Here is a 14,319-nt window from a genome sequence, read left to right on the forward strand (position 1 = left end):
CTGCGACTGTAACATATACTGCAGCATCTCAGGATTTAAATGCAGAATCCAAATGTCTATAACTAAAAAGGAAGATGTTCTTTAACATATGCTGAAGATGACAGCTGCCTCTCATCACTTAGAAAGATGGTCTTCTCCAGGTGCTCTTTTCATTAGATAAAGCTAGGCTTGCTTTCATTCCAGCCTGCTTTTTCTGGTTTCATCTTGGTACACCTGAATAATGCTCTGAAATCATTACCTCAAGAGGACTGTTAACATAATATAATCACGTCACGAAGCAATGTTACAGAACTCACCATAGTTTTTTTCATACATGGCCCAAGAACCATTTTCATTCTCTAATGTGGGTTTGCTAGCGCCCAAAGGAAGTGTTACAAATTAATTATGATGAGAGATTTGTTCTCCAAATCCTTACACAGGTTGCAGACACATACCTATACATGTATACGTACTTATACATAAACAATGCATACTCCTATATATCACACTTGGCCAATAAAGAATTCTATTCTATTCTATTCTATTCTATTCTATTCTATTCTATTCTATTCTATTCTATTCTATTCTATTCTATTCTATTCTATTCTATTCTATTCTATTCTATTCTAGAGTAAATAGAATTTATTTCTATGTAGAATGGAAGCAATGCTACCATTGCTACACAACAGTAAAAGATGCTTATCGGTCTTTACCACGTGCAGCTGTAGGACACTCTGATCATTGCATGATTCACCTTGTATCTGCTTACAGGCAAAGATTTAAAGCCACAGAACCAATAATTAAATCAGTGAAGACCTGGACGGAGGAATCAAAATTAAAGCTACAGGCATGTTTTGACTGCACTGATTGGAATATTTTTAAAGATACCTCTGCAGACCTGGATGAACTCACAGATACTGTAACATCATATGTCAGCCTATGTGTACCTACAAGGAACTTGCGAATATACAGTAACAACAAACCTTGTGTTGTGACCCAGGTTCCTGGACCCGGACTCCTGGACTCGGATGATTCAGAAAGTGAGGGAGAAGACCTGGCAAGCCCTGCTTCTCTTGGGCCCTCTCCCTCCCTGGCACCCACTCAAAGGGAGGAGGAGGGGCCGGCAAGGCCTGATTCTCTTGAGCCTTCTTCTGATTTGGCAACACCCCAAGAACAGTTTTGGAGTGATGCAAGACTGCGCAGACGTGACCGGCGCGCGCAGCAGAAGCAGCGTTGGGATAAAGCCAAGGAATGATTGTCATGCAGTGACATCTGCAGAGACTATAAATAGGAGGCGGGACTTCCTGGTTTTTTGTCTTGGACAAAGCAATGAATTTGCGTGGGCAAACTGTATCAATGGAGGGAAGAATATATTCGTGAGTAATTTTGGCCTTATCTATAATTTCCTCGTTATCTCCAGAAACTTGGCAGGTCCGTGGGTAGACGTGGCCAGGACATTTATCTATGTAAATAAATTAGAAAAGAAGGCTTTGACTGACTCTTTGCTGGGAGTATTGGGGGGAGGGAAACAGAACATTTTGTCCAAGACCCTGACTAAAACATCTTCCACCAAAGATGGACCAGCAGCAGGTACTGCAGCAGTTACAGCAGCTACAAGCGGCTAATCAACAGCTCCAGCAGCAAGTGGCTCACTTGGCAGGCCAACTTGCTGCCGGGAATGTGCCTGCAGGCCCCCCCCCCATCCTCCCACTACTCCTCCTCGTCGCAAGTGCCCGATAACCGTGCTGGATAAGTTTTCTGGGCAGCCTGAGATGTTCCCGACCTTCCTGGGACAGTGCCAGCTCTACATGGCTATGCGGCCAGAGGATTTCCCAGACGACCGGGCTAAGGTGGCCTTCGTGATTAACCTTCTTTCTGGCTCGGCTGCTCGATGGGCCACGCTCCTCTTGCTCCAGGACAGCCCCCTGCTGGCGGACCAACAGCGTTTTTGGCAGCACCTGCGCACCATGTACGAGGACCCCATTCGAATGCTGACGGCAACCAGGTGCCTTAAGGAACTCCATCAAGGGAAACGCCCCCTGCAGGAGTACATTGCCGAATTTCATCTTTTGTGCCAGGACTCTGACTGGAATGATACAGCGCTGGTGGACGCGTTCCAGGAGGGACTCTCAGAGGAATTGCAAGACGAGCTGGCCCGGGTGGAGGCGCCGCGGACCCTCGACAACTTGGTGCCCCTTTGTCTCCGCCTCGACGCCCATCTGCAATGGCGACCGTCCCGTCGCACCCCCCGGGACCCGCCGTCGACATCTGCACCCCCACTTCCTGCACCACCAGCACCCCGCCCCACGTTTTGTAACCGCTGCGGAAGAGCCCATGGAGTTGGGAGTGGCCAGACCTCGCCTGACAGCCCAGGAGCGGAACCGGAGGCGCCAAGGGGGATTGTGCCTGTACTGTGGGGAGCCCGGCCATTTCACCGCTTTTTGCCCCAGAAAGCGAAGTGGGGCATGCATGCCGGTCCCCGAATCACAGCGTGACCAATCGGGAAATGGAGCAGGCCCGACCTCGGGGAAACCCTAGGTCAGACACGTACTAAGCCCCCACTGGACGTTGCGGAAGTAGACTCTGGGCCCCTTAGGCATCTGATTCTGGACACACGGATATGGTTGGGGAACCAGTCGGACGGGCTCCAGGCGCATGCGCTGGTGGACTCAGGGGCCACAACAAACTTTATGGACTAGGCCTTTGTGACCCAGTTTGTGGTCCCCGTGGTTCCGGTGGACCCTCCGATGCGGGTAGAGACAATTGATGGATGAGAACTGGTGTCTGGCCCCATTAAATTCGCCACCCAGCCTTTGCGCCTGGCTATTGGGGACCATGAGGAGGCGATCCAGTTTTATGTCACGGCGGACCTTCATTTTCCCTTGGTCCTTGGGTTGGCCTGGCTTCGGACCCACGATCCTCAGGTGGCCTGGTCGCGGAACGCCATCTCTTTCCCGAGTCTGCAGTGCGTCGACCACATCCGCCACACCTGTGCCGGCCAGAACGTCCCCACCGCTGCCATCACCTTGCCTCCTGAGCTGATGGACTTCGCCGACGTGTTCAGCGAGAAGGAGGCGGACCGACTACCCCCGCATCGGCCCTACGATTGCCCCGTGGACCTTCTGCCCAACGCACCACTGCCTGTGGGACGCCTGTATTCCATGTCGGAGCCCGAGTTGGCCGCCCTCAGGGACTTCCTGGACAAAAATCTGGCCCGAGGGTTCATCCGGCCTTCAAAGTCCCCTCTCTCGGCCCCGGTCCTCTTCGTGAAGAAGAAGACAGGGGACTTGCACCTGTGCTGTGATTACCGCCGGCTAAACGCCATTACGGTGCGGAATCGCTACCCCCTGCCGCTCATCCCGGAGCTGCTGGAGAGGTCGCGGGAAGCCACGATCTTCACCAAGCTCGATATCCGGGGGGCCTACAACCTGGTGCGGATGCGAGAAGGAGACGAATGGAAGACAGCATTTGGCACCCAATACGGACACTACGAATACACTGTCATGCCATTTGGGTTGACCAGCGCTCCCACCGTTTTCCAGCACTTCATGAACGACGTGTTCCGAGACATGTTGGATCGGTTCGTGGTTATCTACCACGACATCCTGATTTACTCCTGGTCCAGGGAAAGCCACCTTCGAACGTCGGTCTGGTTCTGCAACGCTTGCGGGAGTAACAACTCAATGCGAAGCTGGAGAAATGCGTCTTCTTCCGGACTTCCATAGAATTCCTCGGGCATATCATCTCGCCCGAGGGCATAGCCATGGACCCATGCAAAGAAAAAGCTTTGTGTAGCTGGGAAGGCCCTCATCGGGTGAAGGATGTTCAGCGCCTGCTGGGCTTCGCCAACTACTACCGGACCTTCATCCCGGGCTTCGCCACACTGACGGCTCCACTTACCCAGCTCCTCAGGAAGAAGGTTGCGTTCCAATGGGGTCCCCCGCAGCAAGAAGCATTCACAGCCCTCAAGAAAGCCTTCGTCACGGAACCTGTCCTGAGGCATCCCGACCCGCTCCGGCCTTTTGTGGTGGAAACGGATGCGTCCAATATGGCTCTGGGAGCGGTGCTGCTACAGGCTCCAACGAATGGTGGCACACTTTTTCCCTGTGCTTACTACTCCCGGAAACTCAATCCTTCTGAGCACAACTACACCATCTGGGAAAAAGAGTTGCTGGCTATCAAGGCTGCATTCGAGGCTTGGCGACACCATCTGGAGGGGGCCCGACATCAGGTGGAGGTCCGAACCGACCATCGGAATCTCGAGCACCTCACCACAGCTCGGAAGTTGAACCAGTGGCAGATCCGGTGGTCGTTGTTTTTTGCCCGGTTCAACTTCCGTGTGACCTACATTCCCAGCGGTCACAACTGGAGAGCGGATGCCCTGTCCCACAAGCCAGAGTACCTCTGCGCCAAGGACACCCTTCCTCCACGGACGGTGCTGCGGCAGAAGCCTTGGCCGCAGCACGGGAACCAGTGGACTTGTGGGCCCAGGTGCGAGAGGTGCAGTGCCAGGACGCCTGGTCGCAGCAAAGGAGAGCGGAGGTGGGCCCCACGTCTCCTTGGACCTTGGAGGAGGACTTACTCAAGTTTCGGGGGCGATTATATGTGCCCACAGGACCACTCCGAGCCCTCGTCATGACCCAGTGCCACGACAACCCTGCAGCAGGACATTTTGGGTTCTTCAAGACCCTCCACCTGGTGACACGGACCTTTTGGTGGCCCCGAGTGCGGCATGATGTACATGCCTACGTGACATCCTGCGTACCGTGCCGGCAAGCCAAGGCCGCCACGGGGGCCCCTCCCGGGCTCCTCCAGCCCTTGCTGACACCTGACAGACCCTGGGGGGTGATCTCCATGGACTTCCTGACGGACCTGCCGCCGTCCTCTGGGTTCACCATGGTGCTGGTGGTGGTGGACATGCTCACCAAGATGGCACACTTCATCCCATGCCGCGGACTGCCCACAGCCGCAAAAACGGCCCGTCTCTTTCTGCAGCACATCTTCCGCCTCCATGGTCTACCGGACAGGGTGGTTTCGGACCGTGGAGTTCAGTTCACAGCTCGCTTCTGGAAGAGCCTGATGGCCGCGTTGGAGGTGCAGGTGTGTCTGTCGTCATCGCACCATCCGGAGACCGACGGGGGTACAGAGAAGGTCATCGGTATCCTGGAACAGTATCTCCGTTGCTTCATCAACCAGCAACAGGACAACTGGGCCGATTACCTGTCCCTGGCGGAGTTTGCTTTTAACAACTCTCAGCACACCTCTACTCAGATGACCCTGTTCTTTGCCAATGTGGGGTACCATCCGTGGCTCTTCCCTCTGGCACCACCGGACTCTCCTGTTCCCGAAACGCAGACCTTCCTGACGGAATTGCATGCGGTCCAACAGTTGGTACGTCAGCAGCTGGATCGGGCAAAGGAGGACTACAAACGGTCCGCCGACCGCTCCCGACGGGCAACGCCCCCGCTGGCAGTTGGAGACCGGGTGTGGCTCTCCACCAAACACCTCCCGTCCGACCGCCCGGTAAAGAAGTTGGACCACCGATTCATCGGCCCGTTCCCTGTCGAGGCAGTCATCAACCCGGTAGCCTACCGACTGACCCTGCCACGATCCATGCGGATCCACCCCGTCTTTCACCGGTCCCTTCTGGTTCCTGAGGCCACACCGAGTCCCCTTCGGTGCCCAACAGCACCCGTCACTGTCGCCGAGGACGGGTCAGAGGAATACGAAGTCCACAGCGTACGAGACTCCCGCTGGCTGAAGAGTCGTTTCCAATATTTGATCGCGTGGAAGGGATATGGGACTGATTTCTCCTGGGTAGATGCCTCCGACGTTCATGCCCCTGACCTGGTGCAGGCCTTCCATGAGCAGAACCCAGCCTGGCCGCATCCTGACTGCCAGCCCGGGGAAGGGCCCTGCGGTGAGGGATAGTGTTGTGACCCAGGTTCCTGGACCCGGACTCCTGGACTCGGATGATTCAGAAAGTGAGGGAGAAGACCTGGCAAGCCCTGCTTCTCTTGGGCCCTCTCCCTCCCTGGCACCCACTCAAAGGGAGGAAGAGGGGCCGGCAAGGCCTGATTCTCTTGAGCCTTCTTCTGATTTGGCAACGCCCCAAGAACAGTTTTGGAGTGATGCAAGACTGCGCAGACGTGACCGGCACGCGCAGCAGAAGCAGCGTTGGGATAAAGCCAAGGAATGATTGTCATGCAGTGACATCTGCAGAGACTATAAATAGGAGGCGGGACTTCCTGGTTTTTTGTCTTGGACAAAGCAATGAATTTGCGTGGGCAAACTGTATCAATGGAGGGAAGAATATATTCGTGAGTAATTCTGGCCTTATCTATAATTTCCTCATTATCTCCAGAAACTTGGCAGGCCCGTGGGTAGACGTGGCCAGGACATTTATCTATGTAAATAAATTAGAAAAGAAGGCCTTTGACTGACTCTTTGCTGGGAGTATTGGGGGGAGGGAAACAGAACACCTTGGTTTACACCTAAACTTAAGCAGCTACGACATTCCAAAGAGGAAGCCTACAGAAAAGGTGATAAAATGCTGTACAATCAGGCCAGAAATGCACTAACAAGGGAGATCAGAGCAGCAAAAAGAAGCTACTCTGAAAAGCTAAAGAATCAATTTTCAGCAAATGAACCAGCAAACATGTGGAAAACTCTTAAAAATATCACCGGCTATGGCAAACCTCCTTCCCAGGCTGAAGGTAATCAACAACTGGCAGATGACCTGAATGAATTTTACTGCAGGTTTGAAAGGAAACTACAGCCACCTATCTCCACAACCCCCATCTCAGACACACCAACAACAGCCTCCTACAACTGACCCCATTTCATTGGGTTCACAACCCCTAGTGATCACAGAAAAGGAAGTGCAGGACCTATTTCACAGACAAAAGCCAGGAAAAGCTCCAGGCCCAGACAAGATAACTCCTTCTTGCTTAAAAGTCTGTGCTGACCAATTGGCCCCCATCTTCACCCATATTTTCAATAAATCACTAGAGATGTGTTATGTTCCTTCTTGCTTCAAACGCTCTACCATCATCCCAGTGCCGAAGAAGCCCACCATCAAGGAACTGAATGACTACAGACCAGTTGCTTTCACTTCTGTAGTCATGAAAACCTTTGAAAGGCTAGTGCTTTCCTACCTGAAAACCATCACGGATCCGCTGTTAGACCCCTTGCAATTTGCATACCGAGCAAATAGATCAACAGATGATGCTGTTAATATGGCTCTGCACTACATCCTACAACATCTTGAGTCTCCAAAGACCTATGCAAGGGTCCTTTTTATAGACTTTAGTTCAGCATTCAATACCATCATTCCAGACATTCTTCTAACTAAGCTAAACCAGCTACAGGTACCGGAACAGACTTGTAAGTGGATCACAAGCTTCCTAACAAACAGGAAGCAGCAGGTGAAGCTAAGCAAGATCACATCAAATACCTATACAATTAGCCCAGGGGCCCCCCAAGGCTGTGTGCTCTCCCCACTTCTCTTCTCTCTGTATACCAATGACTGCATCTCCAATGATCCATCTGTTAAGCTACTGAAGTTCGTAGATGACACAACAGTGATTGGTCTCATTCGAGATAATGACGAATCCACATATAGACGAGAGGTCGAACGACTAGCCTTGTGGTGCAACCAAAACAATCTGGAACTGAACACACTCAAAACCGTAGAAATGGTGGTAGACTTTAGGAGAAACCCTTCCATACTTCCACCTCTCACAATACTAGACAACACAGTATCAACAGTAGAAACCTTCAAATTTCTAGGTTCTATCATATCGCAAGATCTAAAATGGACAGCTAACATCAAAAACATCATTAAAAAAGGACAACAAAGAATGTTCTTTCTGCGCCAACTCAGTAAGCTCAAACTGCCCAAGGAGCTGCTGATAAAGTTCTACAGAGGAATTATTGAGTCTGTCATCTGCACCTCTATAACTTTCTGGTTCGGTTCTGCAACCCAACAAGATAGACACAGACTTCAGAGGATAATTAGAACTGCAGAAAAAATAATTGCTACCAACCTGCCTTCCATTGAGGACCTGTATACTGCACGAATCAAGAAGAGGACCGTGAAAATATTTACAGACCCCTCGCATCCTGGACATAAACTATTTCAACTCCTACGACGCTATAGAGCACTGCACACCAGAACAACTAGACACAAGAACAGTTTTTTCCCGAAGGCCATCACTCTGCTAAACAAATAATTCCCTCAACACTGTAAGACTATTTACTGAATCTGCACTACTATTAATCGTCTCATAGTTCCCATCACCAATCTCTTTCCACTTATGACTGTATGACTATAACTTGTTGCTGGCAATTCTTATGATTTATATTGATATATTGATCATCAATTGTATTGTAAATGTTGTACCTTGATGAACGTATCTTTTCTTTTATGTACACTGAGAGCATATGCACCAAGACAAATTCCTTGTGTGTCCAATCACACTTGGCCAATAAAATTCTATTCTATTCTATTCTATTCTAAAGGACAATAAGTAAATTACATTTCTTTTTCCATTGCTTAATTTTGTTTTACTGGGAATATATTTCTTTTAAATATCCATATAAAGCAAGGCATACAGTACAAGTTCCCATTACGTTTTATAATTTCCCCTATATTGGATTATAGTGTTTTACATAATACATTTTCCAATCTGCATAATAAATCCACTGTAATGGTTTAGCATACTGAAAGCAAAAGATCTTAGCTGGGAATTAACTTCTGCTAATGAAGGGAAAAAAAGACCAAACATGTGAGAAATGCTATCAAGAGATAAGGATGTAATCGCCTGATGTGGCTAATAATCTTATAAGAGGCCGTGTTATCTGATTTAACCCACAAACTGCTGCTGATAGAGTTTATAGGAATTCCTATGGAATTCCTTTTAAAAGTGGATCTGGAGCACCCCATGTTTATCCATAAAATCATAGCACTTGCTTATAACACTATGCTATGTTTATCAGACAGACGTGGCACTGATTTATCTGAAAGGTCAAGCAGAATAGTTACAGATAAGGTAAATGTATCTTCTTCTCTTTCCTTCAATAGTATGACCAATTTTCCTACATCAGAGGTGGGAGGAGCAGAAGGAACGCTAGTATGCCAGATATCTATGGAGATTCTCAGTCATCTAGGTCAGGGGTCTCCAACCTTGTCAACTTTAAGTTTTGCTGGCTGAGGGATTCTGGGAGTTGAAGTCCACAAGTCTTAAAGTTGACAAGGTTGGAGACCCTGATCTAGATCATGGTTGTCCGAGAAGTGCTTTTTTCAAAAGACAACTGGACTTTGTTTTTCCTTGAAGAAATTGGGTTCAGTTCAGAAGTCAAACAGAATTGAAGAAGCTTCTTGGATAAGAATTTGGTGGATTATTCAAATTGTACTGAAGAAGAAGATAAAGTTCCTGCCACAATTTTTCCTTTTGGGAATTATAATGGATTGTACAGGGATTGAGACTAAATTGATTTTGAACTTAATAACAGCAGCAAGACTGTTGATTGGACAATACTGGAAGAAAGAAGAGATACCTACAATAGAAGAATGGATATTGAAAGTTATTAATTTGGCTGAGATGGCTAAAATCTCAGCTTTTAAAAGACAACGGAAAGATATTTAATTGAATGGAAAAATGGATTGATTATCTACAAAACAGATATCAGAGTAAGAAATATCAGATTGCCTTTGAATAATTAGAAAGTTATTTTATGTAATGGGGAGGGGGTTGGGAGACGAAAAGCTTTGGATGTGGTTATTTGGATTGGAAGGGAAAATTTTATTCTATGTTTGGTTTATGTATAACTTTACCAGATTGACCCGGGAAGCCGGGGGTGGGGAGGAGGGGTGTTTTGTTTTGTTTTTGGGAGGAGGGGAAAAAGGAAAATGTTTTTTTTTTAAACTCTTTCAATTAAAAAAAAAAAAAAAAAAGAAAGCCTTCGTCACGGAACCCGTCCTGAGGCATCCCGACCCGCTCCGGCCTTTTGTGGTGGAAACGGATGTGTCCAATGTGGCTCTGGGAGCGGTGCTGCTACAGGCTCCGACGAATGGTGGCACACTTTTTCCCTGCGCTTACTACTCCCGGAAACTCAATCCTTCCGAGCACAACTACACCATCTGGGGAAAAGAGTTGCTGGCTATCAAGGCTGCATTTGAGGCTTGGCGACACCATCTGGAGGGGGCCCGACATCAGGTGGAGGTCCGAACCGACCATCGGAATCTCGAGCACCTCACCACAGCTCGGAAGTTGAACCAGCGGCAGATCCGGTGGTCGTTGTTTTTTGCCCGGTTCAACTTCCGCGTGACCTACATTCCCAGCGGTCACAACCGGAGGGCGGATGCCCTGTCCCGCAAGCCAGAGTACCTCTGCGCCAAGGACACCCTTCCTCCACGGACGGTGCTGCCGGCAGAAGCCTTGGCCGCAGCACGGGAACCAGTGGACTTGTGGGCCCAGGTGCGAGAGGCGCAGTGCCAGGACGCCTGGTCACAGCAAAGGAGAACGAAGGTGGGCCCCGCGTCTCCTTGGACCTTGGAGGAGGACTTACTCAAGTTTCGGGGGCGAATATATGTGCCCATATCATGACCCAGTGCCACGACAACCCTGCAGCAGGACATTTTGGGTTCTTCAAGACCCTCCACCTGGTGACACGGACCTTTTGGTGGCCCCGAGTGCGACATGATGTACATGCCTACGTGACATCCTGCGTACCGTGCCAGCAAGCCAAGGCCGCCATGGGGGCCCCTCCCGGGCTCCTCCAGCCTTTGCCGACACCCGACAGACCCTGGGGGGTGATCTCCATGGACTTCCTGACGGACCTGCCGCCGTCCTCTGGGTTCACCATGGTGCTTGTGGTGGTGGACATGCTCACTAAGATGGCACACTTCATCCCATGCCGCGGACTGCCCACAGCCGCAAAAACGGCCCGTCTCTTTCTGCAGCACATCTTCTGCCTCCATGGTCTACCGGACAGGGTGGTTTCGGACCGTGGAGTTCAGTTCACAGCTCCCTTCTGGAAGAACCTGATGGCCGCGTTGGAGGTGCAGGTGTGTCTGTCGTCATCGCACCATCCGGAGACCGACGGGGGTACAAAGAAGGTCATCGGTATCCTGGAACAGTATCTCCGTTGCTTCATCAACCAGCAACAGGACAACTGGGCCGATTACCTGTCCCTGGCGGAGTTTGCTTTTAACAACTCTCAGCACACCTCTACTCAGATGACCCCGTTCATTGCCAATGTGGGGTACCATGCGCGGCTCTTCCCTCTGGCACCACCGGACTCTCCTGTTCCTGAAACGCAGACCTTCCTGATGGAATTGCATGCGGTCCAACAGTTGGTACGTCAGCAGCTGGATCGGGCAAAGGAGGACTACAAACGGTCCGCCGACCGCTCCCGACGGGCAACGCTCCCGCTAGCGGTTGGAGACCGGGTGTGGCTCTTCACCAAACATCTCCCGTCCGACCGCCCAGTAAAGAAGTTGGACCACCGATTCATCAGCCCGTTCCCTGTCGAGGCAGTCATCAACCCGGTAGCCTATCGACTGACCCTGCCACGATCCATGCGGATCCACCCCGTCTTTCACCGGTCCCTTCTGGTTCCTGAGGCCACACCGAGTCCCCTTCAGTGCCCAACAGCACCCGTCACTGTCGCCGAGGACGGGTCAGGGGAATACGAAGTCCACAGCGTACGAGACTCCCGCTGGCTGAAGAGTCGTTTCCAATATTTGATCGCGTGGAAGGGATACGGGACTGAATTTCTCCTGGGTAGATGCCTCCGACGTTCATGCCCCTGACCTGGTGCAGGCCTTCCATGAGCAGAACCCAGCCTGACCGCATCCTGATCGTCAGCCCCGGGGGAAGGGCCCTGCTGTGAGGGATAGTGTTGTGACCCAGGTTCCTGGACCCGGACTCCTGGACTCGGATGATTCAGAAAGTGAGGGAGAAGACCTGGCAAGCCCTGCTTCTCTTGGGCCCTCTCCCTCCCTGGCACCCACTCAAAGGGAGGAGGAGGGGCCGGCAAGGCCTGATTCTCTTGAGCCTTCTTCTGATTTGGCAACGCCCCAAGAACAGTTTTGGAGTGATGCAAGACTGCGCAGACGTGACCGGCGCGCGCAGCAGAAGCAGCGTTGGGATAAAGCCAAGGAATGATTGTCATGCAGTGACATCTGCAGAGACTATAAATAGGAGGCGGGACTTCCTGGTTTTTTGTCTTGGACAAAGCAATGAATTTGCACGGGCAAACTGTATCAATGGAGGGAAGAATATATTCGTGAGTAATTCTGGCCTTATCTATAATTTCCTCGTTATCTCCAGAAACTTGGCAGGCCCGTGGGTAGACGTGGCCAGGACATTTATCTATGTAAATAAATTAGAAAAGAAGGCCTTTGACTGACTCTTTGCTGGGAGTATTGGTGGGAGGGAAACAGAACACCTTGGTTTACACCTAAACTTAAGCAGCTACGACATTCCAAAGAGGAAGCCTACAGAAAAGGTGATAAAATGCTGTACAATCAGGCCAGAAATGCACTAACAAGGGAGATCAGAGCAGCAAAAAGAAGCTACTCTGAAAAGCTAAAGAATCAGTTTTCAGCAAATGAACCAGCAAACATGTGGAAAACTCTTAAAAATATCACCGGCTATGGCAAACCTCCTTCCCAGGCTGAAGGTAATCAACAACTGGCAGATGACCTGAATGAATTTTACTGCAGGTTTGAAAGGAAACTACAGCCACCTATCTCCACAACCCCCATCTCAGACACACCAACAACAGCCTCCTACAACTGACCCCATTTCATTGGGTTCACAACCCCTAGTGATCACAGAAAAGGAAGTGCAGGACCTATTTCACAGACAAAAGCCAGGAAAAGCTCCAGGCCCAGACAAGATAACTCCTTCTTGCTTAAAAGTCTGTGCTGACCAATTGGCCCCCATCTTCACCCATATTTTCAATAAATCACTAGAGATGTGTTATGTTCCTTCTTGCTTCAAACGCCTACCATCATCCCAGTGCCAAGAAGCCCACCATCAAGGAACTGAATGACTACAGACCAGTTGCTTTAACATCTGTAGTCATGAAAACCTTTGAAAGGCTAGTGCTTTCCTACCTGAAAACCATCACGGATCCGCTGTTAGACCCCTTGCAATTTGCATACCGAGCAAATAGATCAACAGATGATGCTGTTAATATGGCTCTGCACTACATCCTACAACATCTTGAGTCTCCAAAGACCTATGCAAGGGTCCTTTTTGTAGACTTTAGTTCAGCATTCAATACCATCATTCCAGACATTCTTCTAACTAAGCTAAACCAGCTACAGGTACCGGAACAGACTTGTAAGTGGATCACAAGCTTCCTAACAAACAGGAAGCAGCAGGTGAAGCTAAGCAAGATCACATCAAATACCTGTACAATTAGCCCAGGGGCCCCCCAAGGCTGTGTGCTCTCCCCACTTCTCTTCTCTCTGTATACCAATGACTGCATCTCCAATGATCCATCTGTTAAGCTACTGAAGTTCGCAGATGACACAACAGTGATTGGTCTCATTCGAGATAATGACGAATCCGCATATAGACGAGAGGTCGAATGACTAGCCATGTGGTGCAACCAAAACAATCTGGAACTGAACACACTCAAAACCGTAGAAATGGTGGTAGACTTTAGGAGAAACCCTTCCATACTTCCACCTCTCACAATACTAGACAACACAGTATCAACAGTAGAAACCTTCAAATTTCTAGGTTCTATCATATCGCAAGATCTAAAATGGACAGCTAACATAAAAAACATCATTAAAAAAGGACAACAAAGAATGTTCTTTCTGCGCCAACTCAGTAAGCTCAAACTGCCCAAGGAGCTGCTGATTCAGTTCTACAGAGGAATTATTGAGTCTGTCATTTGCACCTCTATAACTGTCTGGTTCGGTTCCGCAACCCAACAAGAAAGACACAGACTTCAGAGGATAATTAGAACTGCAGAAAAAATAATTGCTACCAACCTGCCTTCCATTGAGGACCTGTATACTGCACGAATCAAGAAGAGGGCCATGAAAATATTTGCAGATCACTCGCATCCTGGACATAAACTGTTTCAACTCCTACCCTCAAAACGACGCTATAGAGCACTGCACACCAGAACAACTAGACACAAGAACAGTTTTTCCCCGAAGGCCATCACTCTGCTAAACAAATAATTCCATCAACACTGTCAAACTATTTACTGAATCTGCACTACTATTAATCGTCTCATAGTTCCCATCACCAATCTCTTTCCACTTATGACTGTATGACTATAACTTGTTGCTGGCAATTCTTATGA

This window comes from Ahaetulla prasina, chromosome 1, assembly GCF_028640845.1.
Source record: "Ahaetulla prasina isolate Xishuangbanna chromosome 1, ASM2864084v1, whole genome shotgun sequence".
Classification (NCBI taxonomy): domain Eukaryota; kingdom Metazoa; phylum Chordata; class Lepidosauria; order Squamata; family Colubridae; genus Ahaetulla; species Ahaetulla prasina.